This window comes from Lissotriton helveticus, chromosome 8 (genome assembly GCF_964261635.1).
Source record: "Lissotriton helveticus chromosome 8, aLisHel1.1, whole genome shotgun sequence".
NCBI lineage: Eukaryota > Metazoa > Chordata > Amphibia > Caudata > Salamandridae > Lissotriton > Lissotriton helveticus.
In genome coordinates, this window is record NC_136069.1 from 777,869,494 (window position 1) to 777,882,179 (window position 12,686).

The 12,686-nt window shown below is 42.4% G+C and overlaps 1 protein-coding gene across 1 annotated transcript in view; it reads right to left on the minus strand.

The window, feature by feature from the left end:
* LOC144773802 (uncharacterized) overlaps positions 1-12,686 on the minus strand; it is a 3,430,469-nt gene that overhangs the window by 1,978,316 nt on the left and 1,439,467 nt on the right. The window lies entirely within an intron of this gene.

The window sequence follows — 12,686 nt, forward strand, 5'->3', positions numbered from 1 at the left end:
CTGCCTCTATTTGAGTGATTTTTTTGTGCTAACCAGAATGGAATTTGTTCCCGTTTTGCGGGTACTTTACCCAGACATGATTGTATGTTCTGTGGTGTAATTTTGTTTGTGTTCCCCTGAAGAGGGGTCAGCTGTGGAATGTTAATAGCTGGTTGGACTGTTGAAGTCCGCATTACATATTGGAATAAATGTCTATGTATTTTAATCAGTTGTTTTAGCTGTGCTAAAAGTTCCCGGTCTGAAATTTTTTCGATGTCTGGATGTGGTGTGTAGCTGGCTAGAACCGGCCACGTTGCTCCTGGTCTACCTAGTGGACCGAGCCTGGTGTTGTGATTGTTATGTTTTAGGGCGCCTTTAAAGCAGAGCAGGTGCTCTTGGTAATTTAATGGGATTTCCACCTCCTCGAAAGGGGTGTATTCTTCCGGAGGTTCCTCTATTTTGTAATAGTGGAATTCGTGTGTTACAGCGTTTGCTGCTGGAAAGTTTATCCATGAATAGAATACCTCTGTCTGCCGATATTCATGGGCCTCTATCACGAATATGACTGTACCACCTCGTGGTGTCAGTCCGTTTTCTATAAGTTTAAGAGTTATAGTTTTTCTTATGTTGACCGGAATGAGTATAGCATTCGGGCCGTTTTCTCGGAGACTCGTGTCATCCGCTAGGAGTTGAGCTGCTATTCTAGCTGCCTCCCTTTCGTCTTCACTTTCTGAAATTTTTTACTAACAGAAAGGTTTTGTTGCAGATCAAGTTTCAAGGAAACAAAGATTAGCTGCACAATATTTTGGAACACTGTATCCTTCAACGTTGACTAAACCAAAAACTATACCTAGGAATCTCTCCCTACTAAGTTCCGGCGGATTTTAACCTTTTACCCACTCCAGACGTCTTTTGGAGAATTTATGGGAAAAGGGGTCTGTGTGAAAAAGCACAACTGAGTTACTCTAACGTCTTGCGTTAGATTTATCGCCTTACCAAACGTTGGGCGCCATGTAATGTAGTTCCTATATTCCCAATAGGCTCTGCGCATTGGAATAATATATTCAGCAGTGTAGACGTAGGACTGAGGTCGACTAGGTCTCTACTGACTATATTAGACTTAACTTTTTGCCAGCTAGCTCAGAGGTCACTAGAAACTTTCTCGAATAAACGAGGAGGAGTTTAACCTCCCTGAATAGACAATCAGGGATTAGCTTCTGACAACCATATAACATGACAACTTTGCTCCCTCAGAATAAGAGTGTATCTCTAGAGTCGTGTGAAAACAATAGACAGCTATTTCACTCAGTCAAGTGTGCATACTTAGTTTCACAAGAGTGCAGAGAAAAGAGAGACGGGCATTTCAATAAAAGGTGTAATTTATTGAGCAGTCTTCTTTCTCATTCAAGAGAAATGAATTGCCACAATTGTAATACTCATAGTAAAGTAAAGTGCGTACAGTAAAAGGAGGATTATAAAATAATACTGTAAAAGCATTGATATGGTTTCTTAGCCATATGATACTTTAAAATAGATAAAATATATACATACATGTATACATTGACTAACGTACTCAACTGGTGCTTCTAAATACGCCTACCCCTATGTACCTGACCTAAGCCTAATACGTGCGAAGGAGTAAGTAAGTAGCAGTTTAAGTTTAGTTGGTTTTGCCAAGAATCTGACTCAAGAATTCTCTTTAAGGGTTTAGTCAGCTCCGTACCTGGGTAATAGAAAGCAGGAGGTCTTGTATCTCTCTCTCAGGACTCGATATCCCAGTAACCCGCGAAGGTATCTGGAAACACCGGAGCTGGATTTCTCTGCAGGAGAAAAGAAAGCGTCTCTCTCAGTGCGTCAAAAGGGAGGGGCAGCGTCCGTGGGCTCTCGCATGAGCTGGGCTCTCGGGCAAGTAGATAGCTGCTCTGCTCCAAAACCACCACCGTGTGTTTGCTTAAGGCAACGTTGGTATATTTATACCTGAAAGGTGCCGGGTTTTTTTTTTTTCTCCAGAACAAAGAAAGGTGCCGGGTTTGACGTAAGGTTGGACATAAGAGGTCAATAAAGATGTCACTAAGAAGTGGCCGTTCTTACAGTGCTTCACAGTAGTGCTAGGACGAAATCAAAACAAAAGCAATGGGGATTTCCCAGGTTGCTGGAGGTTTGGTTTGTTTAGAGAACTCGTTGTGCTTTCTAGGAGTCCGGGGAAGTAGCCTTGCTTAATGTGACTGCATGGGCTACGACTAAATATGGATATGATTCTTATGCCTTTATAGGGATATTATTTATTATAACCGTACAAGGGCATAAAATAGGAATATCGATTTAGGTTCCTAGATAAAAACACAATAATCTATGGTCTTACAGAATCGACTTGCTCTAGATGCATTATTGGCAAAAGAGGGTGGAGTCTGTAGCATTTTGAAAATTCAACACTGCTGTACTGATATCCTTGACAAAAAAGCCTAGAGGGATACATTACAAATATTACACATTTACAGAAAGATTGAACTGAACTGAAGGTTGATGGTGCTTAGGAGAGACTTGGTAAGGGTTTCTCCTTAGTGAGTAATTGGTTTTCTACTTTTGATAATAGCTTACTAGGAAGAATACTAATGCCTTTAATTGCTGTAGTTACATGGATACTAATGCTGGTGTTAATATATAAGTGTTGCAAATGCAAGAAACAAACACTGGATACTAAACAGAGAGCAAGAAAGTGAAAGAGAGAAGAGATAGAATTAGAAGACAGAAGAGGAAATTAATATGAAATAGTAAAATATATAGATGGGGTTATGTTTAAACAAAAGAGAACTACAGCTTTCTAAGTAGTAGAAATGATGACAATTAGATTTTGGGTTTTGTTTTTATGATGGCTCAAGTCACCATCAAAGGGGGGATTGATTGAGCAGGGTTTACGTGAAATGAAACCTGCTTGGATTGAACTTCTCAGTGTGTAAATAACTAACTAAAAGACGTGAAAAACAAGACTAAAGGAGAAAGATGAAAACTGAGGAAGAGCGTGCTCGGAATGTTAGAGAATGCCACAAATGCACACGACTAATGTAGAAAATAAGTCAAAGTCGAGAGTTCATTTTTCACTAACAGTTAGAAAATAATGTGCAATGCATAAGAAAAGAAAGCAAGTGAAAGCATTCAAAGAGCGATTTAATAGTAAACATTTATAAAATGATAAATAACACCTGTTTTCGTTTTCTTTAGAGGTGTACTTACTGCCCTGCAGAAAAGGCCTGCGAGTCATTTAGAATTGACATGCCATATTAGAAATGTAGAAGGTGGTAAGAAAATGAGATCTGTCCTTCACAAGCTCCTGATGATGGCCAAGGTTGCGCAATTTAGAGAGTGTGTTTTTCTTACTTTGCGAGAGGAGAGAGCTATGTTGCGGTTTACTAAATTCTATGGGGTGGTGTGTTCTGCTGATCCTGACTCTTTGACTTTGCTCCTCAACTCTTCTTGAAGTGCCCAGCTTACTCCCATCGCCAGAGGGTAGCTTTTAGATTTCTAGACCTTGTAAGATTACTTAGTATGATATTCTGAATTTGCATAAATGCATTTGCAAATATCTTTATCCTTTTGTCTCTACGCCTATCCACTCACTTGTTGCACTGATGTTTGAGATGTACAATTGGTGCTATTTGCTAACGTTTCTTTTGTGTGATAATCTATGATTTGAACTGTATTGTACTTGATGAGCTATTCACATTTAGTTATATAAAGCATTGTAACTCTCAAATGAGTTTGAAATTAGTAGTGTTATTGATTTGGTTGTACAAAGAAATTATTCAATAAAATATTTCATCGCCAAAAATTTTTTTTTAACAATGATGAACCAATTGGTAAGTTTTGGTTAAACTCACCCAGCATGAAAGGAGCTGTATGGTATTGAATTGGGTCCAGATGATAAAATGTGTCAGTTTCTGAATGCTGGATCACAACTGACGAAGGTACCAAGCCATGGAAGTGTCTGGGACTCTCATTTGCCCTTGTCACCTTCTCATCTACTTCCGTCTTATGGCAACAGCAGAAAGGTGAATGTTTATGTCCAAAGCAAAGCTGGACAATGCTATTCAAGTTTGCTTCTGGGGTTCAGGGCAAGCCTGCTGCTCTGCCCAATGAACTACCTGTATAGTCTCCTCCTGTATCCTGGCCCTTTTCTCACCCAGAATACCTCACCCAGTTAAATCTAACAGGCCGCTTGTCCCATTATCCAATTATTCACCCGCCCTCAACCCAACATGACCTGCCAGGAATCCGTTCCTGCGACAGGGCATTAGGATACAGATGTTTCATGGACTAAAACGTGCAGTGGTGGATTTGTTTGCAAGCAGTATATATTTCAATAGTTACAGCAGAATGCATTATCAGTGGTTTCAGGCTACAATTATATCCTCCATGTGTTACTGTGGTAGTTCCATCATGACCAAAGTCACCTTGTTCTTCGATTCTATAGGTTAAATGCACACAGAACATCTTTGAGACTTGGCCTTGCCACACTGATTCCTGCTGATGGAAGATGCCTTCTTCCCATGGTACAGCTCTGTCAGTGGACCACCACATGTGCATTCATGGTGAGTTTACGAGCTGCATAGCAGGGTATGGTGGTGAGGTGTTTGCAACTGAAGAGTGACCACAATCCCAGGTGGCCCTGCAGATGGTGAAACCTGTTCTTGGGAATCAGGCAGGGTCACATGAGGTTTGCCAGATGAAGTAGTCAAATGATGGGAGTGGTATCTTGATGTATCTTTTGTTTCAGTATTACATTTGGAAACATCAGGGTTTTGTGTACTGGTCAAAACAGAGGTGGAGTCAGGATTCTGAAGAGGTCCAAACGATGGGAAACATGCAGAATGTGCAAGTCCTAGAGGCAATGGAGGGGAGAAATCGGTGCAGCCATCATCACCATCTTGGGGTTGGTATGAGGACACACTCTTGTCATGCTGGAAATGTGGACTTACACTGATTACCACTTGTAGAACACATGGATTTTCTACTGGAACTGCAAAACATCCCTCACTGAATAATGAAGCATGGTGGTCAGATCGTAGCTCCAAATGTGCTGTAACAACCTATAAGTGAGAACAATGAACAAAATGTCAGCGAAAATTGTGGGCACAATAGTGGGCATCTGAATTATATAATTTGAAATTGGTGGAATCTGATACGATTACACTTACAAGGCTGACAAGACCATAGCAATATATGACACACTAAGAAGGGGAGTGGATTTTGGGGAGCAGGACAATAACTAAAGGTGAACCAGAGAGTACAGTGTTGAAATGACATTTATGTAACTACCTGGCTTTGCCACTGTAAATATAAGACCAGCCTTTCTAGTGAAAAGTACTTTGGTAAATATAACACTCCTCAAGAGGAAAAGATGACTAACATAAATAAACTATAAATCAGACAAAACTGCAGAGTCAATAGCAGTCATGCTTTACAATTTGCTGATTTTATGGAGACAGGGGTGACAGATCTATACACAGTGTTTGATACATCAGGAAAGAGCATGAATAGGTGTGAGATGAAAAATGGTAGCAATGTTGTCAATTCTATCTTAAATATGCACCTACCTAGCTTTTCAATAGTAGAAGCAAACTATCCGTTCTGCGTGTCATAATGGGTCCATCCAGACTGTTCGAGAAACATGTGGGGGGGTCTGTTGTAAATCAACACAGGCTGCAAGGAAAGACAATTGAGGCGATTTAATGTCATTGCATTGTAGCTATATAACATCTATGCAGGCCTACACCTGTGTGTGTGTTTGTATGTGTATTTGTGTAGGTGTGAAACAGCTATAAAAGGCCACATGAAGTTTTCTCAGGTGCAGCAAGTGGTGAAGAAGGAAGGTGATAGGGTGCATTGTCTTGCCAGGTTTTGGTAGTGAGAAGTTCAACGGGGAAAACCAAAGAATTATTGAAAAGGGAACAGTGCAGGCCTCTACCCCTGACCCTGATTTAGCCTGTAGGTGCAGTTCCAGCCTACCCTACACAGCCCCGGTTCAAGCCCCTGCATCGCCCTGAGTGAGTTGAGTGCATCAGACCTCCCAGGGCAACTTAATGGAGGCCACAGTGCGGATAAGCTGCTGGTGCCTAAGTGCATCAAAAGCAAGCCCGTCTGCCCCCAGTGCCACAAACCCTGGTTCTCCGTTATCTTACAGGTACTCCACAGGAGAGCTTTACGCCCTAGACCCTTCATGCAACAACGTCTGCATCGTCACAGCACAGTTCACCTGCATCCACTGCCGCTTCTGCACAATCAACACCCAGGCAAACCACACCACACCCACCTCAGATGACAACCCCTCCCCTGGTCCTACTCACCTGCCTCCTGATCGACGACAAATCACTCTGCAAACATGCCACCGAGGTATGGGACACCATCTCCACCCTCGCCCCAGATGCCACTTTCATTGCCTAAACGTGGCTCAGCACCACATCAGCCCCCACCATCGCAACCCCATCCAGGTACAAAATGAAACACTGAGACTGCACCAACAAACATAGAAGAGACATCGCCATCATACACAAGGAATCCATCACCTGTTCCATTGCCAACAATGACCACATGTCCATCATGGAACACATGAAATTCTTGCAATAAGCAGGTGCCAGAACCACCATCAGAAGCAACCTTGCATCCTGACCACCAGTACCACATACCAGCATATGCCACACCATCGCCAAACTCATCACCCCCTTCGCCATTGAATACAAACACTACCAAATAGGTCATCACTGACCACACGCACAGAGCAGGACACACGCTGGGCACCATTTTTACCTCCAGTGACAGAATCAGAAACACCCACACATCAGAACTCGACTGGAAGACCATGTCATCGTACACCTGCCCTCACTGGACCACAACACACCACCCCCATCCGAGACAGCGCCCCCCAATGCAGCTGGTCCACAGTTACCCAACAACAATGAACTGACACTCTCAGCACCATCCAGCCCAACATTACAGCAAACCTTGACCAAACAGTAGAGAATTTTAATGCCTGGATCACCAATGCTGCCAACCAAGTGGCCCCTTCCAAATCGAACAAGGCCCACCAAATGAGCCAGCTGTTACACACCAGAACTCAACACAGCAAAACATAAATGCACACAATAAGAAAGAAGATGGTGGATCAGCAAGAACGACATTGGCTGAACCACATATAAAGCTCCCCTCAGCAACTACCATTACCAACTCAAAGCCGCAAAAAAAGAAGCCCTGGCACAACGCATCAAATCCAGAACCAACCAAACAAGGGAAATAATCACCACTGTCCCTCAGCAACAGAAAATGTGATCCTGCTCCATCACCAACAATGACCATATGCCCAACATGGAACACATGAAATTCCAGCACCTAGCACGCGCCAGAACCACCGTCAGAGGCACCTTGCATACTGACCACCGGGACTACAAACCAGCATCATTCACACCATTGCCAAACTCATCACTCCCTTCACCATCTAATTCAAACACTATATTCTCTTGGGGGATCTCAACTTTCACGTAGATGACCCCACAGACACCACTGACCGCCTGGAAAGACTAGACAACAACAGCACCACAGGTTGTCACTGACCCCACGTACAGAGCAGGACACAGGCCGGTTCCCATCTTCACTTCCAGTGACAGAATCAGAAACAACCACACATCAGAACTCACCTTGACGACCACGCCATCATACACCACGAACTCCCTGGACCACCGCACACCACCCCATCCAAGACAGCGTCCCCTACTGCAGCTGGACCACAGTAATCCAGAAACAATGGACTGACACTCCCAGCACCACCCGTGCAACATTACGGCAAACCTGGACCAAACAGTAGAGAACTTCAACGCCTGGATTACCAATGCTGCCAACCAAGTCTCCCCGTACAAGACACACAGACCCACCAAATGAGCCAGCTGGTACACACCAAAACTCAACGCAGCAAAACATGAATACAAACAATAAGAAAAAAGATGGTGGGTCAGCAAGAACGACATCGGCTGAACCACATAAAAAGCCACCCTCAACAACTACCACTGCCATCTCAAAGTTGCAAAAAAAGAAGCCCTGGCACAACGCATCGAAAATAGCACCAACCAAACCAGGGAACTATTCGCCATTGTCAAAGAATTCTCTGTCCCTCAGCAACAGAAAATGTGATCCCGCTCTACCCGGAACTCTGCTACTCCCTCGCTGATCACTTCCACAAGATTGCAAACATCTTCACAAACTTCATACCCCCACCCTATAACATCCTCAGCAATCCCTCCTCAAAAGGTGCCAACCATGCCAACACCTCTTGGGAACAACTCAGCACACCAACAACCACCACTCTGATGAAGTTGATCCACTCAGGGGCCCCTACCGACTCTTCAACCTCTGAAGCAACAAGATCAGCCACCAACTCACCACCATCCTCAACACCTTCAAAACCACAATAACTTTCCACGATGCATGGAAGCACACGGAGGTATATATGGGCACATTCTCATATAAAGAGTCAAAGGCAGACACAATTGGACAAAGTGGAGGGTCAACCAATGTTTGTGTATTTTTGGAAGGAAGTATAAGGTTGGTATTTGTGGATACTCCTTCCTTAGGTATTAAAATTCTACTTCAGTAATCAATCCCTCTCCCCTCCATTTCACAAGACTCTTTTCCAGTTCTAATATCATCGTGTTTAACGGGTTGTCCTGTAACCTGGTATACTTCGTAGTGTCCGTCACCTGCCTTAGAGCTTCCTTCACATAATCAAGCTGATTTTTAATCACTATGTTGCCGCCTTTATTGGCGGGCTTAATGATGATTTTATCATTGTCCATTAGTTCTTTCAGAGCCTCACGTTCTTTCACGGATACGTTTTCTCTTTTCCGTTTGTTACAAATTCTCTGTAAACTTGCTCTATCTTGCATGACTGCATCAGAAAAAAGATCTATTTTATTACCTGGAGACAATTGGGGGCAATATTTTGATTTATTTCTCAATCCACTGGGGTCCTTCTCGTTGTTTCAATACCCAATTCACTGAGTACTTGAGTCTCCCTTGATGTATTCTCTTCTGGACTGTACATGAGATCAAATAAATTCATCAAATCTGGAATTTGCTCAATTGTCAATGCATTTGGGGTGACTTCCTCAGAAGGAGCTGTTGCTATAGACTGCAGTGATTGAAGAAAATTTATATGTGACTTCGTTAATTTTAATTTGCGTACATATTTGTACAAATCAATTTTTGTGTTGGTATAATCCAAATGTTTATCTGGACAAAACATCAAGCCTTCATTTAGAAGTTTTCTCTTCTTCCGTCAGTATATGGTTTGACAAATTGACGATGATATTTGTATCTTCTATTTGCGAGACTTCTAGTTGCTTAGGGAATATTGTTTTCTTTCGCCGGGAGCGTCAGGTTTTTCTTGTGCTCCTACAGATTTTGAATCAGCCCTTCCACGCTCTCTGCCTCTTCCCCTCCCTCATCCTCTGGCTATTGTTTGATCTAGATGCATTAGCTGCATCTCTTCTAAAAAAGAGAAAAATCAACTTTGGGGAATTAGAACCTGAAGTGGCTTCATTCTCACTGACATCCCATTCACTAGTTGATTCCACTGTCGTCACTTTTGTGTTTTTATCAATATTTAATTTCAGTGTGTCAAACCTTTTAGCGACGGTGAGGATTCTTACCTCCTGATAATCAATTTCCTCCCTCACATATTACCTGTGCTTTCTCTGTTGAATTTCATCCTCATATTTTTCAAGTCTTATTTCCATGTCTTTTCTGTATTTGGCCACCTCATCTTTATTTTCATGCAAGATTTTATCCTCCAATTCTTTGATCATTTTATGGGTCTCATCCAAGTCCATATTTGCGTGTTTTATTAGGATCCTCATCAAATTTTTGGAGCATATCATATTATTAGCCTGCCACTCCTCCAACATTTCAGGACGTATTTCCGGATGGGTGGGCAACGTGAAGATCCTAAGACTTCTTGGCACTTTATCAATATCAGATATTTCTGAAGCGCTATTACTTCCCAGCTTTTGTTTATTTCCCTCTTGTACTGGCGTTCTAATTGTATGAACCATTGTTTCAGGGACTGCTCTTGTGTCTTATCCATTTGTCCCAAACTTTGCGTATTGGTCTTTTCTCGGGGCCCCATTTGGAATGTAGTAGCTATTTTATCTACATGTTTATTTAGACGTGCTTCCATTGCTTTGTATTGTTGCTACTTCTTAATTTTATTTAGTCAAATGTCCTAAGCACAATCGAGATCCTTTTTATTATTTGTCAGGTTAATATTTCATTTGGGTTTCAAACCCTGCTTGCTGTCAGCGTTTTCACAAAGCGGAATAGTATGTGCTCTCATCGCTTTTCGAACGTTGTCAGCGCCAGCCGCTTTGGAAACAACTCTCCCTTGTGCTCGTTACTGCCCCTCCACTCATCACCGGACAAAGCATTTCAGTCCTGGTGCGTTCTCTGGCTCTGCCGGTTGGCGTTCAACCCGATGCGTAAAGTGTTACTTGCTTTCTGTTCGGAGCTTGACGGTGAGTTAAACTAGACGCCTCCAACTATAATCCATTTTCACCAATTGGACCGGCAGCAAGAGCGCACAACAGCGGGTGCAAGCGCAAGGCCGGGTCCATGAGCTGAGTCAATTTTCAAACAAGTATGCGCTGCACTCAGGGTTAAAAAGAAAATATAATTATTTATTTTGACAAAGGAATCTCTTCTGTACACCAAACCGACGCGTTTCGGCCAAAGGCCTTGCTCACGGTTGGAGGTTTTTCCCAAGTTCCACTTTTTATACATGACCCATATTAGCCCTTAATGAGGCATTATGGGAATTGTAGTGCATTCAATCACATTTTACCTCAGAAAAACAGAAATGATGCGTATATATATATATATATATATATATATATATATATATATATAACTTAAAGTCATCGGCGAATCATGGTGTGCTCCACCTGAAGTACGGGTGCTCCGTAGAAATCGCGATTCCCAGCTGGTAATGGCCATAACACTTTGGACACTGGGGATAAAAGAAACAGGCACTCCAGGGTGGTGTTAAATACCAGTTGTCTTACTGAGCAGAGGGATGTCAGTTCTGTGTTTTGACTAAAAAATCTTTATCAAGGTGACAAGCTCCATCTACATTCAAAATAAATACAAAAGCTTGTGTGAACATACAACAAATGCTAAAGAAGTATCACATATGTTTAGCATTCATATTCAGACAATCACATAACAATTCATAATAATAAATACCCATATTATATACAAATTGTCAATAGTATTTTTGCTTGTGCTCAACACAAATAGTAGAAATAAAAAACCCATAAATGATGGGCATACAGAAATTTACTCTAGTTCATAGCGGAAAACCCATTTGTGCACTCAAATGTATGTCCACTGGGAATTGGGGTTCAAAGTCAAAATAGTTTCCCAAATAAAGTCCTCAGTAGTGTGATGCATAACGGGACCCCATAGTCACTATTGAAATTACAAACCCTGTAGACAACTGCAATGTGGCACTTGGTTAGGCCACGATGGACGAATCCATGAGGTGAGTGTAATCAGTCACATGATACGCAGAATATAATTAGACAATTTCCATGTATGCTCTCTGTCAATTCTGCCCCAATGGGTAAATATAGCAAATACTGCTTCTGCCGCTTCTCACGCAGTCATAATCCTGTGAAATGCTGATATAAATATATAGTTATTTCCATCTGCGTTGCTCATGCTGCTCAATTTATCCAAATCACAGGAGGAATTCATTGGGCTGCATACAATCCACCCATGTCGCTGGCAGCCATCTTCACAAAGACTCAGTCAGTAAAATGATGAAAACCCCTGGACAACACGAACTGCATTCAACTTGGATCCATGCACTGCCACCAAACCCATAATGTCCAGACAAATATGCTACCCCACTTTTGTGACTGGACCTAGTGCTTGTGACAGGAACTCATTAAACCGGGGTCAAGGGAATCCTCGCGAAGGGTGGTCAGGGAGCTTGGCCCAAAAACTGTGGCTACCCCTTCCGCTGATGCCACCACATTGCATTTTGCACCTTTTGTTTTAACTGGCAATAGGCCCACCCACACAAGTGAGTTATCATTCTTTTTTGGAGATAAAGGGGAATGCTGGGTGGTAGGTAATGTGTTGATCCTTGCAGAGTTTAAAAGTTTTCCTGATAGAAATGTGAGGAAAATATGTGTTTTTTTATTAATCAAGGTTTGAAATCTGCAAGGCTTTCTGGGTAAGAAACCTTGGTGTGAGCAACACAAGTCCACCACTCTGGACTCCCCTGGGTGTCTAGTTTCCAAACATATCTGGGTTTGGTAAGATTCCGTAGGTGCCTGCTGAGGTAAGGCACAAAATGCACACCTACCCAAACTGCAAAAAAGGTTTCCGTTTTAAGTGGGAAAAATCTGAGGTGTCCATGTTGCCTTTTGGACTGTTTTGTGGCAGAAACTTGTTGACCATTGTGAGGGATATATTTGGTTAATCCCAAATCCTCTCTTTTAATCTTGTCCATGAGACCACCCAATAAAGATTTTCTGGATCCACGGAGACAATTTTAGTCTCCACATTTATTATACTTTTTTGCACTCTGCCCTTCACTCACCTTCTTTCACCGCTCATCTTGAGAAAACACCTCAGCTCCTCCCCTCTGGGGTTTGTAGGCC